Here is a 21,438-nt window from a genome sequence, read left to right on the forward strand (position 1 = left end):
AGTCAATGCAGTAATTCTTCAGAGTTTGTTAGAATTGTAGAGATAGGGACCACCTCGGATTAGCCATGGACAGGAGGATAGGACGAATGGAGCATATGGAAGTAGATATCATGGTGGGAACAAGTCGAATAGGGATGACACGATTAAATATGGCAAGTTTTTGGACACCCCGGATAGGAGAGGTGATGGACATAGGTACTATTCTAGTTCTCATTCTAACAGGTATCATGATTGTCATTATTATCACCCTACAAGAGGAGTGATAGGGGATATTTTCCGGATGAGTTCAAGAAAGAAAATGCAGTTTATTTCATATAGAGGTACACTATTTAGGGCATGTGGTTTCCAAATAAGGCATAGCAGGGGATCCAAAGGAGATAATTCGTATCATGAAATGGGAAGCTCCTTGAAATGTGGACAAGGTAAGACCATTCATGGGGTTAGCAGGTTATTACAGGAGGTTCATCAAGAACTTCTCTCGCATTTCTTATCGAATTACATAATTGCAAAGGAGAGGTGAGAATTTTGAATGGACAGAGGAATGCATGGCAAGTTTTGAGCAGTTAAAGTAGTTGTTGACGAATGCTCAAGTGTTAAAGATTGTAGACACGAACAAATAATTTGTGGTATCTATAGATTCTTGCACTAGAGGGCTTAGTGGAGTCCTTATGTAAGAGGGATAGGTAGTATGCTATGAATCAAGAAAATTGAATGAGCACGAGAAAATTATCTTAAACATGATCTTGAGTTGGAAGTGATCATCCATGCCTTGAATATGTGGAGGCACTATCTTCTTGGTAGGTGATTCATATTGATGAGTGATTAAAATGGATTGGGATATCTATTTGACCAACCGAATCTGAATTTTAGGCAAGCTAGATAGTTGGCCACAATCAGTGAGTTTGACTTCGAGATCAGTATATTAAAGGTAAAGAGAACAAGGTTGCAAATGCTCTTAGCAGGTAGATATAGGTAAATCACATAGTAGCTGTGAGCTCTTATGGGATATATTTATAGGATTGGATCCTGTAGGCAATTCAACAGGATGACAGGTACATGGAGCTTATGCACAAGTTACAACAGAGTATAGGTACAAGTATAGGTGTAGGTACTGGTATAGAGGATGGGGACGATCATATCACAACATATGACTTGGTCAGATTTAGGGACAAGATATATGTGGCAGACAATAGTGAGCTCAAGAGGCTTATCATTAGGGAATGTCATGATAAGTTGTATTTAGTTCATCTGGGATATGAGAGGACATTGACAACAGTGATAGTTTTATTATTGGCCGAATCTCAAAAAGGACGCAGTAGAGTTTGTGGCCATATGCTTGGATTTTCATCAGGTAAAGGCTAAGTGTAAGAATCCATGTGGATTGCCACAGCTGATTGCGATTCCATAGTGGAAGTGTTGGTCATTTCCATAGACTTTATAATAGGTTTTATGAGGACATCTAGACAACATGATTCCATCATGGTTGTGGTGGACATATTGATCAAGGTAGCACACTTCATTCTAGTGAAGTATACATATTCAAATAATGATGTAGCACAGGTATTCATGAAAGATGTAGTGAAGTTGCATGGCGTACCAAAGAATATTGTGTCAAACAGGGATTCCAAGTTCACTTCTAAGTTCTCGAAAGAGTTATTTGCAGGTTTGGGTATATATTTGGCATTTATCACAACCTATCATCCATGTATATATGGATAGACAAAGAGGATCAACAAGATATTGGAGGATATGTTTAGGATGTATGTGATGCATCAACAATGAGTGGGAAGAGTATCTTCCACTGGTTGAATTCGCTTACAACAATGGGTATCAGTAATCTTTGGGGATGATTCAATTTGAAGTATTGTATGGGTGGATTTGTAACACTCCCATTAGTTGGGGTGATCTAGTTAACAAGGTTTTAATTGGAATGGACATGTTGGCAGAGATGTAACAAGAAATGAAGGTAATCAAGAATAATTTAAAGGCATCAAAAGATAGGCATAAAAGTTATGTAGATCAGAACAAGCGGTTTAAGGATTTTAAGGTTGGGGAACAAATGTACTTGCGCATCAAGCCCAAGAAGAACTCCTTAATGATTGGATCATGTGCCAAGTTGGCACCTCATTTTTGTGGACCTTTCAAGATTCTTGAAAGGATTGGACCAGTCTCTAATCAACTTGCACTGCCTTCGACAGTGAAAGTACATGATGTTTTCCATGTGTCATTGCTTAATAAGTACGTTAAATATTTTGATCATGTGATTGATTGGTTTATATTACAGGTGGAGCCAAAAGGATAATTCTGGATGGAACCTCATTGCATTTTGCAGAGAAATATGCTCAGGCTTCGGAACAGAGAAATCGAGCAGGTTAAAGTGCAGTAGAAGCACTCTGGGCCCGATGAAGCTACATGGGAGATGGAAGATCATATGTGGACTATGTATCCTTCTTTATTCATTGGTTAAGCGAATGATTTGGCATATGTTTTTGGTATATGTACATGTATATATGGATAAAAATACTGCCATGAGCTATGTTATAAAGCTCCAATAAGCAGTATGGGTGTCATGTCATTATAGTTGTCATGTTGTTATGTTGTCATGTTGGTTGTTTCTCAAGAGGTTGATCATTGTAGATATTGCAACGAGCTAGGTTATAAAGCTCCATGGGTAATATACTTTGCTTACAATAGTTTTGTTAGTTGTAGGTGTCGTTGAACACCAAGGATGGTGTTCCCCCAAGGGGGAGGGTTCTATAACAACCCTGGTAAAAACTCCATGTAATAAAGTTGATAAAGGAAAAATAATAAGCATTGTGATGGGACATGTATTCCAATATGAACGTTGGTAAAAACCATAGTGATGGGATCACTTGTGATTAAGTAATGGCTAAGGAAATTAGAAAGGGAAATCACAAAGGTTTCGGAAAGGCATGAGGCATTAATTGGCATTTTATTTATGAAAATAACAGAAATTAGGAGAAAAGGAAGGTGAATGGTCACACATTGCATGTGAGGTGAAAAATGAAGGAAAATAATTGAAAATTGAAGACAAAGAGGTCTCATTAATAAAAAGGCTTATGACGATCAATTTTTAGACTTTTTTCAATTTAGTTTCAGAGCTCTTTCTCTATTCTCACTCTCTCGTACTCTTGGACAATTAGAGTTTTCTTGGAGCACTCTTGGAGGAGTGTGTCATAATTTGGATTTAGAGCAAGAAGTCAAGGAAAAGTATGAAATAGAAAGAGGACATCGAGACTAAAAGCTACAATGGGATTGCTTTATAGGTATTGATTTGCGTATATGATTTCCTTGCTAGTTTTGACATGCATGGAATATGCATGTGGTTTCTTGGTCATGATCTATCATTGGCATGGAGGAATGCCTGGATTGACGGTGGATTTGATTAGCCTTGCCATTTCTTGGATAGCCATGGTGTTGTGGGTTTTACTTTTGTTTTCTGGTTGGTTCTCATGTTCCTTTGGCTATGGGTTGAGTTATTAGTCCTTGGAGCCTTGCTTGGACAAACGTTCTAGAGCCCTGTAACAACTTTGGTTGAGTTACTAGGCTTAGAGCCTTGGTAGGAAAAACACTCTGGAGCCCTTGGTGGGTTGAGTTACTAGCCTTGGAGCCTTGGTTGAACAAATGCTTTGGAGCCTGACAATAGCTGTGGGTTGAGTTACTAGTCCTGGAGCCTTGGTTGGAACAAACGCTCTGGAGCCCTAGACAACTTGGGTAGAGACCAATCTAGTAATTGTTAGTGATTTACAACTATGAGCTGGAATCACTGGTTTAGGGTTGAGGTGGGTTGGCCTCTCGAAGCCCTGGTTTGGTTTTGTTGTATGTGTTCCATGAGATCCCACATTCATGCTTGGAATATGGCATGAGGGTGATTAGCTGAAAGAAAGATTTGGTTTAGCCTAGTCTTGGTTCAATGGTTTGTGGAAGTCCTATACTTGGTCGACCTATGCATTCATTAATAAGAATTCCTTCTCCTTGGTATTTTATGTGTAAATATATTGGTTCATATGTTGATTCTATGGTTGTTGTATCCTTATTATTTATGTGGTTTATATGTTGGTTATGAGAATGTTTTATGATAGTGATCATATATGGCTTTCATCATGTTTTGATTAGTAAATGAATGTACAATGAATATATGAACTAATATGTGATAATACAACTATTGTGATAATTCTTCAATGCTTATTAGAAATTCTTAGAAAAAAATGATACCACTATGCTTAGAGATGTTGTTATGACCTGTAGATTGCATATGTGTGACATGTTTTACGAAATTCCTATCATGGCTAGTAGGGGTCCAGTCAAGTATTTGTTCAAGTATTTGCATTTGTATCATTGTTTCGATGTTACTTTTCATTTATGGAAGTTCCATGAAGTTTGGGGCAGTGGCTTGAGTCTTGGCCCTAAAAAAGTGACACAGAATCTGAGGTTGCTGGCTTTGAACTAGCTCATAAAGACCCCAGTCGCTTGCATTACCTTGTTGTAAGAGCGACTCGAGGGCCCTAGTAGCATGCATGTTCATGTCATGGGAGAGACTTAAGCTCTAGGGGCATATAAGAACCTAAATGGACACCACTATGATATCACATATTTGGAAGACTAGACTACACAAAATGAAGATCGCAGAAGACACAAATTTATAACTTCTCATTTATTAGGTTAGTTTTAATATTGAAATATTGTGTGTTACAGGTTAGTTTTAATATTTTGTTAATAGATAAAAATATTCATGTTAATGATTCATCATTATGTGCATGTTATTTATTTAGTGCCCACATTAGGTTATAATTTTATTAAACATTTTTAAAGTTAAGTTATTGTTTTATTATTAATATTAGGTTATTGTGTTTTTGCCAATATTGGGATATTTTTGTTAGTGTTTATAATTAGGTTTAAGTGTTTAGCAGTTTATAGGGGATAAAAGTTGTATGAACTATTAAAAACAAATTATGATTAATTGTACTTTGTATGATAGAAATAAATGTAACATATACATAACATTAATTAAAAAAAGATTACAATACTATGTATGTGTATGATGAAAGTGGTTGTGTTTAAAAGAAGTAAATAATAGAATAAGGTGTTCATTTGAATAATATTAAGGATATAAGGAGTTACTGCTCTCTTTTCATAAGATAGTGTCTTCTATTAGTGAAAACAATTTGTGATTTATACTTAACTATTTAATCATTTAATGTTTAGATTTGATAGTTTGTTTCAGTTATATGATTAGTTTATTTAGATTTGGTTTTGTTAGAAACATAATATTTTGGGTTATGCAAATTTAGCTTTTTCAAGTGTGAGGAAGGAAAAAAGCTTCAAGTGAATTCCAAGACTCATGATAAGTCTGTTAGAGCCTAGATTTGCCTCAGGCTGAAAAGGCAAGGTTCTAGGTCCACATCAAACCACGCTCAGCCTCGTAGCTAGCCCTACAAGGACAGGAGAGGGCTCTCTCCGGGTCAATCTCAGCGAAAGATAATCGACAGGGCTTGAGATGACTAATTTAACAACTGATTTTAGGCTAGGTATGAAGTGCAAGGATTTGGTTTGAGTTTTTGAGGGTTTTGTTGGAAAAAAGGGAAAGGCAAATTTGGGTCTGGGGATGAGGCCAAATTTTTGCAGAGTTTTGGTTGGGGCGAGGTAGGCAGTAGTTTTGATGCTTTAGATTAAATGAATGGATGGAAAATACCACTAAGGAGCTAAAGAGGGCAAGAGGGTACCAAGAATCCTCTTCAAATAGAAGAAAACATTGAAAATTAAACAAACTAATAGGCAGAGCACAGAAAGCTAATGAATTCTACCTTTTGTCACTCATTTGTTTAATTCAGAAGCAAAGAGAAGGGAAATGGAATACATAAAACATCAATGAACTTACGATTACATGAAGAAACACACCATCAAAACACAGAGCCACATGGATCCCAACAAGTGTTGCAAAACCCTGGTCTTTCCTTTTCCAAAATTGTAGAAATGAAATGTACAATAGAGTGCCAAGCAATCCCAAGTATCCAACCTTGAAAATGACTGAGAAATTACATGATATAGACAAGCCTAACTCCTTCCCATGCCTCTATGGGTCGAGCTCATCATTCTAGGAGCTGTTTCAACCATATCTAAACAAGGAACTGAAAAATAGGCAATGAAACAACTTGCCTCTATATGCTAGGAAACTGATTCATTCATTTAATTTTCACTTTTTAGTGAATGAATCCTCTAGAACAAGTAAAAATGTGCCAAAATTACATCATGGTCATCAAATTACATCATGGTAGATCAAGAGTTACATCAAAAATTAAAACTAGTCAAAACTGGACGAATTTCTGAGCTGAAGAGTGAAAATGAGGCCAAATTTCTCTATGCGCCGCGCCCAAATTCTCTATGCGTTGTGCCACTTTGGAACTGATTTTGACGCACTTACTGAAGTCACAATTGAGCCCAAGATAGCTTGTTGGAAAGCCCTACCTGTCTAATTTCCAACCCAAGTGGAATTTCTAGATTTGGTGTCCATTTGCCCCTCCAAATGTCCAATCTCCCAAGACTGCTTCCTATGTGTCAAAATAAGGGCAATGAGGTCATTTTTTGAGTGTTTTTTGACCTTTTGAGGGTTCAAAACCTGCCCAAATTTCTTGGCCATAGGTAGGAAAACATTATTTATCATGAAAAATCTAGAAATAGAAATTTTTTTGGATTTGGAGTCTTCTAACGAAAGTGAGCGCCACGTGGTGCGGCGCATAGGGAGGAAAACCCTGTGTTAAAAATTTTTGTGCGTAGCGCCTTTTTGTAGACCCATTTTGAGGACATTCCTATGGTCCAAATTGGGTACGGAATAGCTCGTTGGAAAGCTTATTGAGTCTACTTTCGAACACATCTTGAATTTTTAAATTTTGAGTTCATCTGCCCTATCAAAAGTCAAATATCCCAAGATTAGTCAAAATGTTCCAAATGAGGCTGCCTCAGGGCAGAGTGCTGTTGCAATCAACTTTTGAAGATCTTCCTTAACTAAAAATTGAGCTCATGATAGATCATTGGAAATCTCTTTGTGTCTACTTATCATTTGACTCAACAAGAAAGTCATTTGGTCAACCAAGATAGAAGAAAACGTGATTTTCCCAAGGTCACTTTAGAGGTGCATCAATTCTCCCGAGGCAACTGTATTTTTGACATTTCTCTAAAACCATGACACCTGTGTAAAAATTTAAGGATTTTTTTCTTCCTTGTCCTATTGTGGACAAAAATCTCTCTCATTTTTCCCGAATTCATATTTTCTTGCTCAGAAATATCATTTGAGTAAAACCTACCCCGATGTGTGGAACAGGGGATTTGTTGAAATGAAGCGAAATGAAGGGAATAGGGGGCTTATAAGTTCTTGAGGAAATTTTGAGAAGTAGGGAGGGATGTTAGGACACAGGGGAAAGTGGAATTTCAAAGATTGAGTGAGGGGAAGGGGTCCAAAAGGGCTAAACACAGGCCCAACCGAGAAATTGCCAAGTTGTAGCAAGAAACTAGGGTTTGTGGAAAAATGAGGAATTTTCGGGATCTCAGTGATGGGAAGTGCTTAATAAGGTACATTAACGATAGGGGAAGGTGTATGAACATCTGGATGCAAGTTTTTCTGATGATTTGACCATCCAAGAGAAATTTCCTTCAAAGCCCTAGGAGAGGGAAATGAACCTTACCTAGGCGCAACTGAAGCATGAACAAGGTGTAAAATGACCTAGTGGAACTTGACTTGATGATGACAACCCTCTGAATGATGGAACATTCTACCTAATGGTGACATGAAGCTCTTGGGACAGCCATTATGGTTTGGGAATTTTAAGCATGAGACTGGGGTTTGGTGCATTTGGGATTTTGGGAAAGGGAACTTGGGATTAGGGGTATGTGAATTTGGGGGATAAGGAGAGCAAGGAAAATATGCAATAAGGGAGTGATGAGCAAAACAACTAAATACAAAACCCTAGTAGCAATCTCCTTTGAAAATTTTGAAGAGATAGGGTTTGCTTTCCCTAACACACTTCACCATGCAACAAACACCATCAAATTTAGATGAAAAGTAGTGACAGAAGGTTAAGCTACTTGAACGAGCGATAATCCACAAGTTTCGGGTGATTTGGAGCAAGCTTTGGCAAGTTTCGGGCTTCTCAGCTGTATGCGCCGCGCAGCATGCCCAATGTGCCGCGCCCCTCCTATGCGCCGCACCTGTGTAAAAATGAACTAGAATTTGATGCCCAGTGCGTCGCGTCGGCTATATGCACTATGCCTCTTGCCCAGTGTGCCGTGACGGCTATATGCACTGCGCCTCTTGCCCAGTGCGCCGCGCCTCTAGTTTTTGACTGATTTTCTCCAACTTTGCTTTGCTCACCCCAAAGTATGTTTGCCTTGTTTCCACTTTGCAAATGAACTCTTGAAATGAAGAAATGACTTATAAACAAGGAGCTTTTATATTTTTGGCTCATAAAACCCCTTTTTCCAATGGTTTTTGAAATGACTTTATTTTCAAACTTTGCTTTCGTTGTTTCCTTTGATTTTTGACTGAAATGATGAACCTTTTGGCAATTTTTGCAGGGATGATTGGCATGTTATTTCGGCAAAGGATGACCAGGGTTGCGCCTAAAGTACCTCATGACTAAAAAACTTTAAAAATTACATATTTATTGCAAACCATAAATGTGATGATTTCTTCTTCAAAACAGAGTTTTGAAGAAGAATCATGATCAAACATATTGACGATGAAATTTTGCAATGAAAACTGATTTTGAACCTCCCTCATGTGCCTATGGACATTATTAGAATTTTTGAAGACGAAACCCTAGACCTAATGACTAAAATGACCCTTTTGTTGATGAAGAGACCAAATAGGACTATGAATGACTTTAAAATTGATTTTGATGTATAGACATGGACCAGCAAATACATGACATGAGAGAGATGAGTGACAAGACGGTTCCGTCAGAAAATCGATACTCCTAATGGAATGCAAATGACTGGACTGAATGAGACACCTAAAAATGAAATGCAACAAAAGATATTTTGATCGCTGACAGAGAGATGAAAAGACCGACTCTAACAAAGTCTAAGCAACTTCTTGGAACATGAAACCAAGGGTCACACAACATGTATTAATGTTTATCTTTTGAATGTGTACCTTATCTAAATTTTATTTCCAATTTCATGAGTTTGAGATTATATTAGAGCAAGCATATATCTTCCTTATTGAATAGCTTGAGCAACTTGTTTTGTGGCCTCTGCTTCGATGCCCTCACCAAAATCATGTCATTTATTTGCATGCATGTTTTGCATGTTAAATCCACCAGTTATTTGTTATGCCATTTCTCTACACTTTTCAAAACCTTTTCTCAAGAAACAATAATGTTTCTTTAACTCATCTCTCAAATTTGTGATATATAGCGGTGTCCATTTAGGTTCTTTCTGAGTCTCTCTTGCTCATTCACTCTATCCCTAACATTTTTCTCTTTAAATGATCAACCCATGCTTTATCTCATTAGAAGAGACAAACAATGGGTTTCCTCACTTGTCAAAATTGACATTGAGAGGATTTTAAAGGAGATTTCCCTTGATGGGAGGATTCCAAAGACCAATATTTTGTGTATGTTGGGCCTTGGTTCTAGGGGTATTCAAATTATAGGGAAATTGCTAACGGTGGGGATGAATGTTTCTTGATTCAACTTCTCTCACTACTAGAATGATAATCACTAGGAGACACTTTATAATCTCAAGACTACCATGTATAATAAGTAGAGAATGTGCATTATAATGCTTAAAACCAATCATCCTTGAACGAACATTTGAAGCTTTGGATCCATCACTTGGTGACGATAAAAGGTAATTGTCCTTGACATTTTGTGCCTAAACAAAAATAAAATCCAAGCTTTTGTGTCTTCATCTCAAGTTTTGTAATGGTGAAAACACTCTTCTTCTTAGTGTATTGGGTTGAAACCAAACCCATTTTGTCTTTATAACAATGATTTGGCCCAAGTTACAATAACAACTCTTAATTCATGACCAAAATTATTACCGTAGCTATTGATTAGGACTCAAAAATGGTTTTTTTTTATGCAAAATTGTTCATCAGAGATCACTGCATGGAGTTCATTGCTCAAGTATTTCTTCCAGGAGAAGCATAACCCAATACTAATACCTAATACTAAAACCCTAGTACTATACCCAATATTTTAAACCTAATATTATAAAACACAGACTAATGTGGTTCTGCATGTGGTATAATCCTATCGCCATATATCAACCACATTTATTAATATGGTTGTGCTAGTATATTGTCTATTAATGATTTTACTAAGGGAAATAATATACCAATAATACCACTCTCATTTAAGTGCCCAAGTGCAATATTATTAGGGCTAACAAGGCATTGACAATATTAGTTACTTGGATAACTACAATATCACGTGTTTCCAATTCCAATCGGATTTTTTTATTAATCTTGTTTGTATCTCCTAGGTGAAATTCCGCATTCAAGACAGACACATTTACAATGGATACCATTCATATACATGAGGAAATGTCTCTTGCACTTACTAATAAAGTTCATTAGTGTGGGATGAGATGTATCCAAATATTTCTATCACAAAAGTTTTCTCAACATTTTATTCTCAATATTTTTAAGCATTTTCCTCTACTCCATCTAGTTGAAGGCCATATGTAAGAAATACTATTATGTGAATTTCATCCATGAATGTGAGAAAGCTTTCCTTATAAGGATATTGAGAATAATACACAATATTTTCAAATATTAATAATTTTATGCAAAATGATTAGTTCTATTAATTTCCAAATTTGTTAAATATTTAAATATACTGATTTATATTAAAAATTCATCTATAAATTTTAGGAAATTATTATTTAGATTAAATGATCAAATGCGAAACATTTTTTCATAGATATTATATTATGATACAAATAATTTAAAATGTCTTTAAATTTTAGAACTACAATAATCACCACTTTTCATTATTAATTCTAACAATAAAGTAAGTGAGTCAATTTGTAGTTACGATTCAGTAGACGTGAATGATTGTCATTTCTGTGTGTTCATTCTGTACACCGAGTTTTTCGAAGATCGGACACATGATTTAGAGATTCAACCATTTAACAATTAACTTTATTGCTTCTTTGTTGGTACAAATAAGTAATAGATTTAACCATTTAACAATTGAATTTATTGCTTGTTTGTTGGTGCAAACACATAGTTGAGATAAATATGGCTCTTTTGATTTGGCTCGTATACCATCTAATGCTCCCTTAATTGTTACATAAAGTTTATGGAGTGTTAAATATATTATTATTTCCTAAATAAAAATTACTCTTTATTTATTTGAGTTCACAATTAACATATAACACAATTAACATATAATTGCTATTTGAATATCAATTTGGAATTTTATGATATGTATTGATGTTGTAATTATATATAAAATATTAACAAATTTTATTATTTGATTATACAATTTTGAGTGGAAAATATATTATTTTACACATAGGTTATTGTTCCCTGCCTTGTCACAAACTATAGCACTTGCCTCATCGTCAATGGAAGACTATTGATTATTTTGTTGAGTTTTTGCAATTTTAACCAAAGTTTAAGAAAAATGTTGAATATTCATATCTTTCTAGATGCAATTTTAACCAAAGTTTTGGGAAAATGTTGAATATTCCTATTTTTCCATGAATTTAAAAATAATTTTCTAATTTCTGGAAATCCTATTTCTAATTGTCCATTAGTTGAGCGAGCCTCGATGTGACATGATTCCCCTAATGGAGGGATTTGTATTTTCAGCTTTTTTCAGCGCTTGACAAATCATTTTAAAATAAAAAAAGGATAATTTTATAAGTGGTTGTTCCATTAGTGAGTGCTCTAACACTAACACTAACACTGTCATGCCTGACACTGCTACCGTTCTACCAAATGATGGCAGAAATGATAGGGTTCCATGTCCCTTACACAGGTAAAATGGTGACGGGTGGGGTGGCTGAACAAATCTCCATAAAGTTGATACATTTTGTGGAGTGTGAAGGTGTGGAGGAATATGATATCGCTATATATTTTATGAACTACTACACTAGACCATGCATATTACAATATACAAATTTGTGGAATGTATTACTAAATCTTGAGTCTCAATTTTGCTTTTGGAAAGTGATACTTCACATTTAATTCATGGATCGAAAATGTCATCTATGCACCCAAAGAAATCAAGTTGACCTGGAGCCAAAGTGTATTGAATCTTGAGAGGGGCACATCATCACAAAGTTTGATGTGAAATCCATTAAGTCCTACTATAAATTGCACCTAAAATATTTGAACTAAGTTGACGGGGGAACTTAGAGCAGAGACACGATACTTTATTTATACAATATATGAACTTGTCATGTGCCTTCTCAATAACATTAGTAACAAGGTGCTGCTACACAATTTTGTAAATTTTTTACTAAGGAAGAGGGCCCCACACTTTCAATTGAGGGAATTAAGGGCCAAATCGACTTTATTTAGCAGCTAGTGGAATGTGGGGGCCGTTCGAATTAGCCATTCAATATGCTTGGAGGGAAAACAGAATGGGTGGACGGAGGGGCCCACATGAGACCAAGGTGACCAAGGAGTTATAAGGAGAGATCAACTCTCATTTTGGTTTTATCTTTGAAATTTGCAAACAACTACACATCTATTCACTCTACGGTTCAATGAGTCTACCGACTATTTAGCCATGAGTCTCTCAAGCAGGAGATTCAACCTCTACTTCGAGGGACCATCCATACCCGCCCTAGGGAGGCTGTTCCACAAGAGTTTTCAGGAGTTCCGGGGCAGTGCCATACACCAACAGTTAGTGCAGAGCAAGGAGTGCGTATTTTTGGCCAGCCAGGAAACACCCAAAGGGAGATTGAGGCCAACAAAAATCATATTTCTTGTCGGGGAGTCATGGAGCTGAGGTAGCAGCACTAGACCAACATTATTTCTAGTTTTTACATCCAGGTGAACCAACATTCTAGTAGTTCGAATTGCTGGGTTGGGGGACAGCACAAAGGCCACTCAAAAGATTTTCGTGGTGCTTGGGAGAAGATAATTTGGGCCAAGAGATCATTCAAGAAGTTAGGGGTTGGATAGCACGGGTGAACTCAACATTTTGGAGGAGTTTTCAGGTGGATTTACAGTTTGTTTGCAGCAAGTCGAATTTGGTAGCTATAGCTGAGGTGAGGCTCCAAGGGGGTCGAAAATCAGAAGTCCAAACCAGCTAAAATCCCTTTTGGGTTTTTTTGGGTTTTGGCCAAGAAGTATTGGTTTAAAAACATGTAAATTTCTAGGTAGTTTTAGTGTGATTTCCACCATTAAAGCTTCAGTAGAGCAACAATTTTCTGGGCAACACAGTGTAGATTGGTGTCGTAGGTGGGCAGCCTTCAACTCAGCCATTTTCCTACCTAGGTTTGGTCCTACTTGTCCATTGAGACAAGCCTAGGTGCACCATTCCATCATCTATTGTATTTGTCTTGCAAAAATGAAATAAAATGGCTCAAAAGTTCTCCATTTTCAGCTTTTATATGGGTGTTTGTTGAATATTTCGTTTTTGTAATTTTTTGCATACATTATTTGCTTGTTATCACTTCTATTCCTATTTAGGATCATTACAGCACTGAACACTCATGAATGATGCACATCAATGGATGATAGATACAAAGAAATTCATACCAGAAGAATGGGCACATATGTAATGACAAAGATTGTGTTTAGTGTGGAGGATTGCATAATGAAAACTTACTCCGCATAATGAACTTCTCTCGCACTAATGGTTATTCTATTGGAACAATAATCTAAGTATTGTGCTTATCCAATTTATTTGGATTATTTTCCTATTGATGGTGTTGGACCTTCCAACGTTCAGGGGATAACCCTGTATGAAGTCCCAACTAGACCTCACACCATTTGGTGTGGGAGCCCCATCTAGTATGATGGCCCAATTGCCATTGTCTTAAGGATTTGCCTCAACTCTTGCTTATAAGCACAGGAGAGTGGTTCACTTTCTCTTTGAAAAGTGAGGTTTGCATGCCTGGTGAGTGTAAGTGTACTTGTGTCAATGGTTATTTCACTGTGAGAAGGAAAAGGTGAAGGTGAGTTCTAGGTTGAAAGGGATCAGTCCCAACTCGGCTAGGAACACACAACACAAAGGACATGCACAACTTTCGGTGGAGAAGTCCACTCAGATGTGGTAGTCACAACATACAAGGTAAGATAACACGTACAACACTCACAGATCAGTCTGAGATGAGTGCAACAGTTGTTACAACAAGGTTCATGTGAAAGGTCTGTCTGATGTTCGGTAGAGAAGTCAACACAGACAAGACAACATTAACAACATATACATCACATTTCCATTAATAGATTATGCATTACAACAAATGAATCAGTTTAGATTTAGAACGCATGGTTAAAGGAACATGCATTACAAGTGTTAAAGACTAGTATTACAACAAATACAATACATGTGTGAAAACGTGTTGGGATGTTTACAGGCTTCTAAATTAAGCGAAAGTTCCAAGACACATCCTTACAACATACATCACTAACCCCATCAGCGTGGCGTTGGAGCCACTACTTACTCCTCAAAAAAATGATTACAGACTCTCTTGGCTATGTTGGAGGAGCTAAGGTGAAAAGTCCTTTGGTGTACAAATGAGGGGCGTATTTATAGCCAAGGGTGAAACTGACCTTTGTGGCTGTTCGACTACCCTCATGACCATTCGACTTCCATGACTTTCCGAATTACATGACTCCATGTTCACAAGTGGGTCTCTTCGAATTCCAAAAAACATCACATTGATTGACAAAAAGCCCATAGTGGAGATGTGGGCAACATGACTCATGACTTGACTCGACATGACTTGACAAGACAATGTTGGTACATTTGTGCTGCTACTAGAGTGCATGTCAAGCTACAGTACTGCTAAGTGATGGATGTCTTCATGGTGTATCATAGGTTCACCTCCGCATGGCGAAGTGCGCAGAGTCTTCGATGGTCCTTGGTTCACTTGATGAAGCTCTAGCATGTTGTTCCTTACTTTCATGTTGGAAGGCTTGATAGACTCACTTGTTCGCAAAGGTGCATGTTCGCTGCATTCATACGCTTCGCATGCTTCGTTCGTTCGTCCATTGGTGAACCTATCCATCTCCATGTGCTCCCTTCATTCATCCTATTTGTCATTTTGACATGTTTGTGGATGTACTTGTACTTGTAGTCACTCATGACGAGACAACATCAAATCCAAAACCTTCTAGTCTACCATGACACATGATCATTCAGATGCGGGTGGTCGGGAGAGGCAATAGGGCTGTGATGCAGGATGATGGATCCAGCCAACTACTGATGAAAACTACATAAGAGTCACTGAGGTATGGAGACAGATGATCTGAGTCAACAGTCATTATTTGTAAGGTCTAGCTCGGCTGGGAGGAAAATTTTTGCAAATTTTAGGAGGGACAGTCCGGGCTGCAGGAGGGAATGGCAGGCATGCTATGCACATTTTCTGAAACGAACAGTCAGTAGGGGCTGGATAGCCAAATTTGTGAAATTTTTTAGAGGAATGGGGTGGACAGCATGAGGGGGCAGCAGGTAGGTATTACGTAATTTTTCTGGGGAACTACCTGGGAGATTGGCAGCCAAATCTATGCAATTCCCAGAGGGAATTGCCAGTTGGCTGCTGGGGTCACTGGCAGCTAGACTTGCGCAATTCCTAGAGGGAACTGCTAGTTGGCTATTGGGGTCATTGGCAGCCAGACATGCACAATTCCAGAGGGAATTTCCAGTTGGCTGTTGGGGTCATTGGCAGCCAAATCTGTGCAACTCCTAGAGGGAACTTCCAGTTGGTTGCTCAGTCACTAGCAGCAGAAACTATGCAATTCCTAGAGGGAACATGTAGTCTGTTGTTGGGAGCTGCTGGTTCAGAAAATTGCATTAAGGCTGAGAGACCGGCCTACTGATCATCTCTGTGCAATTTCTGAGCTAGGTTGATTGATGGGCAGCGAGAGCCCTGCTCATGAGCACTATGCAATTTTTGAGATGAACAACTGGTCGATTATCTGGGTGGTCGGCATGAGTGCTGATTGAAATGACTGCGGGCAACACAACTTGAAAGAACTAGCTTGGTGCTTCTGCGCTGTTCTAGTTGGCAGTCGATCGAGTTGAAAGCAGGGTGATGGTCCGGCTGATAGTGAGGAGCTTGGTTGTGAGAACTTCAACAGAATTGGATGTGTGTGAACAGTTGAAAGATGCATAGGTGATCATACAGACACACACTCAAATGACTTGATGACAAAACGACCAAACCATTCGGACAAACATGTTCAACATGACTGACTAATGGTGCAAGCGACAAGCATGACACTCATGATAAATCGTTCATGATCAATATGACGCTTGCGTGATAGTGAATATGACTATGTCTATGAGTGTGACAAATGCCTTCATGGTGAACACAAAAAGCACATATGAAGCAAATACTTTGAGCATAACCAGAACACGTCGCAAGCATGACTTAGACACCAACATTCAGAGACTTGAGTGCAATAAACAAGCAAGGTGAATGTAAAGCCTCACACGAGCTCACAGATTGAACTCAAGTGTGTGTAGTCATCAAGTGAAACTCTCCAAGGGAGGCTCCGAAATTGGTGCAGGACAAAATTTTGGAGGGTGTTGTAGCCACTACAGCACTTGGCGACACGCTGGTAGAACTCTAGCTCTCTATTGCGGTTCATTGCTAGCACAAGGCCTTGGTCTTTCAGGAAGTATTGAATCACTGTGCAGGTTACCTCAGTTTCCTCACTTACCCCATGCACATACATGGTTCACCCTTTGCCAACTCAGTCAAATACAATCAAAAGTTTAGCTTAGATCTTAGTGTTTCGAATCTGGGAAGGGTAGTTTAGCTCGCAAGTTGAAGATTTTCAGAGTATAAGTTTCCATCTCTAGTTTTGCTCTGCTGCTAGTAGGCCTAGACAGTACCCCAACGAAGTCACACAGGAACATAGACATTGCTCCACTACCACTGAGCTTGGTTAGTACCCCGGTGGATTTGCATGCTTCACCTCTCTCCACAAGAAGCCTTTCTCTTCTTTCACCTTTGTATTTTTTAAGAGAAGTGTGCATAGGCACTTATTTATTTCTGGGGCGGAAGAGGGATCCCGACGTATTGAGAGCAGAAGAGGTTGTTCCTTCAGAGAAGCATGTAAGACCTCTGACATAGGTTTGCCCTTTTAGATTTTTCCCCTTCTCCATTTCTACTAATTGGATTAGCTTCAACACATAGAGTAGAAGGTTGAGTACAGGCATGGGGCTTCCTAGTGTGGACACAAGTTTGCGGTTGAACCAAAGCTTCCCTTACAGATGGTTCGTATTTTCTGCCAAGACTTCATCATCTGAAGGTTGTAACCAAGCACCGAGAAAATGGACACAAGACTAGCCAAGTGCTACAATGTGACAAGTCTCTTCAAATTTCAGCCACATACTCTATTCAAAAGCAAAATCTAGAACGTAGTAGTTGGCAACACTTATATCTAGAAAAAAAATAGTAATATATCAACAAACAAAATGCATGTGAACAAAAATATTAATCATAATAAAATAAAGCAAAAGCAAAGATAATAAGAAAAAAAACTGAATGAAACAACAAGCAACAAGCAGACTATGTACAAGCCAAGGGCACAGCCCGACCTACTGAACTAATTTTTGAGGACTTGGTCATTTGACAGGAGGATTATCAATCCTCCCATCAAGTGATTGCAAATGATAGGTGTGTGAGCCAAGTTTCTCGTGGACCAATGTCGGTCCATCGGGCTCCACTAATAAAATCTGGTGGCATTCCAGAAAACCTTCAAGTAAAGACAACACTATTGTCTCAGGTACTGTGTGCAACATAGGCTCGGATGATGGCACGGGGTAATTGTTTTTACTCCAGGAAGGGTTCAAGTTTTTGAAGTCAACGCGTAAGTGGATCTTCCCATATTTCTTATGTGGAGGATTGAAAACAGAAAACCAAGTGCGATCATGAACTTTGCAAGTAATCCAAACACTTAAAATGTTAATCAATATATTCGGTGAAAGGAGTATAAACAACATGTATGTGTTACCTATTCTTTGTTGTAATGGCTTGTCTTCTCCTCTACCTAGAATCTCATGTTGGTTTGTTTGCATGTAGTGGGGACTCAGGTCACTATCTACTCGTGCAGGCCCATCCCGGTACTATTCGATCAAGCGATCAATGATTGGTCACTGCCGCAGTGTTTAGCTTGTACCGAGATTGGCCATCTTCAGATCATGGTGGATCCCCAAGTTGCTATGTTTGTTCATAGTGTTGGTCTTTCATGTTTTCAGCTTGAGTGCTTCAACATCATTGTTTGTGACTCCAAACTTCAAACAATGTATAGTTCCTTGTTTTGGATGACTGAGATGCACTCGGTCCTTGAGTCATAATGCGTTCCTGATTTATCAAGACTCATGGTCCACAACTTGTTTGTACACGGACCGTTTGGTGCTCTGGTATTGCTGCTACTATCGTTGTTGCTACTACTGCTACTAACATAAAAACAAATTGTACAGGTTTCATTATCATCAGTAGGGCGAAGAAGGAATCCCAACTGCTTGTCCGATGAGGTTAGGGTTGGCCGTGTAAGATAACACTCCAATGCCTTTTCCAGGAAGCAGTTGCCAAACATGAGTTTTGCGAAGGCTAATGATTTTTTATCACTGTTAAGGGGAGTAACATTGTGTTTCATATACCTCTCGGATAAAAATCGTATTTGGTTGCATTTACCCTTGTATAGAAGCCCCATGTGAGACCAGTCTGGAGCAAAGTATCCATCTAGCTTGCTAGACCAGTCTCTACTGAGAAGCAAACCATATGCTTCCAATATGTCCAAAACAATTATGTTGATGCACTAGTGGACTCAATTGTCATGGGATAGTCAGATGATCACAACTCATAGTTCATCCATGACTGGTACTGATGTTCTATCAATTTGGTGTTGGGTTGTGTTATATTCTTTCCACGACTAGCCCACATAGTTAATCGAGGGGTTAGAGGGGGCGTGGAGCCCCCCTTTCGTTGTGGCGATTGCATAGCGAGGGGTTCATAGGGGGTTTGAGGGGTGCAGGTAACCCCCCTCTATGGGGTCCGGGAATTATTTTTTTTGGAACCTATATTAGGTTGGGCGGACTTACCTATGGTTTTGTGCATGATGGTTTTCGGTCCATGGCTTTGGACGTGATGGTTTTTGGTCCATGGTATTAGATGCTTCAACATGTATAAATATGTATTGTAACATTGAAAAGAACATAATGAAAAATCAAGCTGGTAGTCCCGATTTTGGGATCCGGGGGAAAAGCTCTGTGTATATGTGTTTTATGTGTTATGCTCTCGCATTGTTTATTTTCTATGTTTTAAAATTTGTATGCAGGTAATTTCTGTACAGGCTTAAAACCTATAGTTGGATGATTCTCACAGATGGTTCGCTCTACCGTGCATTGATCTTCTTAGCAATGGAGAGTGGCATGATATTGACTACTGCGCTAGAATCAACCAAATAGTTGTGGACATTGTAGTTGAAAAATTTGAATGAAAGCAGGAATGGGGGGCAACCTGAGTTTGCTTCTTCCATCCAGAGTGTATTGAGCACAGTGGATAGTGATCCGAGAGGTGTGCATGCTCCCTTGCTGGTAGAGGTCGTGCTGTCTATTTCCATCTATCCCAATGCGCGCAATAGGATATCTCACTAGCTATGGACTTTGGCTAACTTGAACAAACTGGTGTTCACTCAAGTTTTCTTCATTTCATCAACTATGTTGTAATCCAGAGGTGGTAGACTCATCGAGGTGTTCACGGTGGAATGGATGCTTGTGCTGTCTGGCGGATTTTTCTGCAACTTTTTGCTCACGGATGTGTTCTTATCCGCCGCTGTCTTCCCAGACTTGCTTTATGTTTGTTTCTTTGAGGCAACTAGTAGATCAACCTTCTTTATTAGCTGTCTCAATTTCTCTTGTATCTCCTCAAGTGTCGGGGGAGCCCCTTTACTACTAATATTGTAGTGATCATTTTTCTTTTTGGGTTGCTTCTCGGTGTTCGTCTTCAAGACTACTTGCGAGCACTGATATGAGTTCACCACATGCCCAGAACTTGATGCTTCATCAGGTGCAATCTCTTCATTATCATCAATGTCTTCCATTTCTCCTATATGTCACCATCCGCATCAAGTGTATGAGTACAGATAGAGGTAACAACTCGCTTCCAATCTGAACAAGAGTTCTCGGGACGAAATTCTTCATGGAAGGAACAATACTTAGGATCAGCGCATTGATCGAGTTGGAAAATAGGCTTCTGTGTAGACTTGGAGCCGAACCAGCTAATTCTTGATGAGCCGATTGATGAACTGCTTGCTTGTCTTTATCTGGGCGGATGACTATTCACAAATGTGTTCGTCTTCTGTTACTTGAGTTCGAACATTTTGGTGGTCAAGTTCTTGAGAAGGTGAGTGAGGGTCTCAATGTCAGTTTCTTCCTTGTCTCTACCTTTGCTCGCAATTGTTTGGGGCTTTATACTTGCATCCCTAGATTCCTTCATTGATTCGTCATCCTTGATGAATCCAATGGCGTGTAAGTCTTTCTCAAGAAAAGTAGCCTCTTCGCAGCTTTCTAACAGTGTTGGCTTCACAACTCGCTTGACGAATTGTGTAATGGTGGTTGGCAATGTAGATGTGTAATAGTCAATAGTGATGGAGTCATGAGGTTAGGTGTCTACTGCAAACTTGTTCAAGATAAGAGTAAACCTATGATTGAAATATTTTACTTTCTATTTTCCCTCCATCTTGAGGCTTCCCAATTCTTTGAGTAGCATGGCTGGAGTCTTGTCATGAGCGAAGTCTTCAAGGAACATACATTTTAAAGAACCTCAGTTCTGTATAGAGTTGGGTGGAAGGTTGTGATACCAAGTAGCTGCCCAGTCGTCCAAGGTACATGGAAACAATATACATGCTACGTCGTCATAACGTGCCTCAAGGGTTTGCAGTTGTAGGTAGAAGTTGTCTAACTGGTCTTCTGCCTTCACCACACTGTCAGGGTTAAACTTGATGTTGATTCTCTCTGCTCAATTTGGCATCTTGTGAAGAACATCCAGGAGAGCCAATGGTCCTTGAGACATCCATTCAAGATTTGGGTCAACCATATCTTCGTCCTCTTCGTCTTTATCCTCTCCTTCGGAATTTGATGGTTTTGGATCTAAGTCTATCGGTTTGTCTCCACCTCCACTTCCTTCGCTACCTCCCCCTCCACCTTCTATATCGAAGTTTGATCCCAAGGCTACAAGAGTTCCTTGTTCGTCCTCAAATAATATTGAAGGTTCCTT

This window comes from Pinus tabuliformis, chromosome X (genome assembly GCF_031772625.1).
Source record: "Pinus tabuliformis cultivar Carrire ecotype Pingquan chromosome X, CPIR1, whole genome shotgun sequence".
NCBI classification, from domain to species: Eukaryota; Viridiplantae; Streptophyta; class Pinopsida; order Pinales; family Pinaceae; genus Pinus; species Pinus tabuliformis.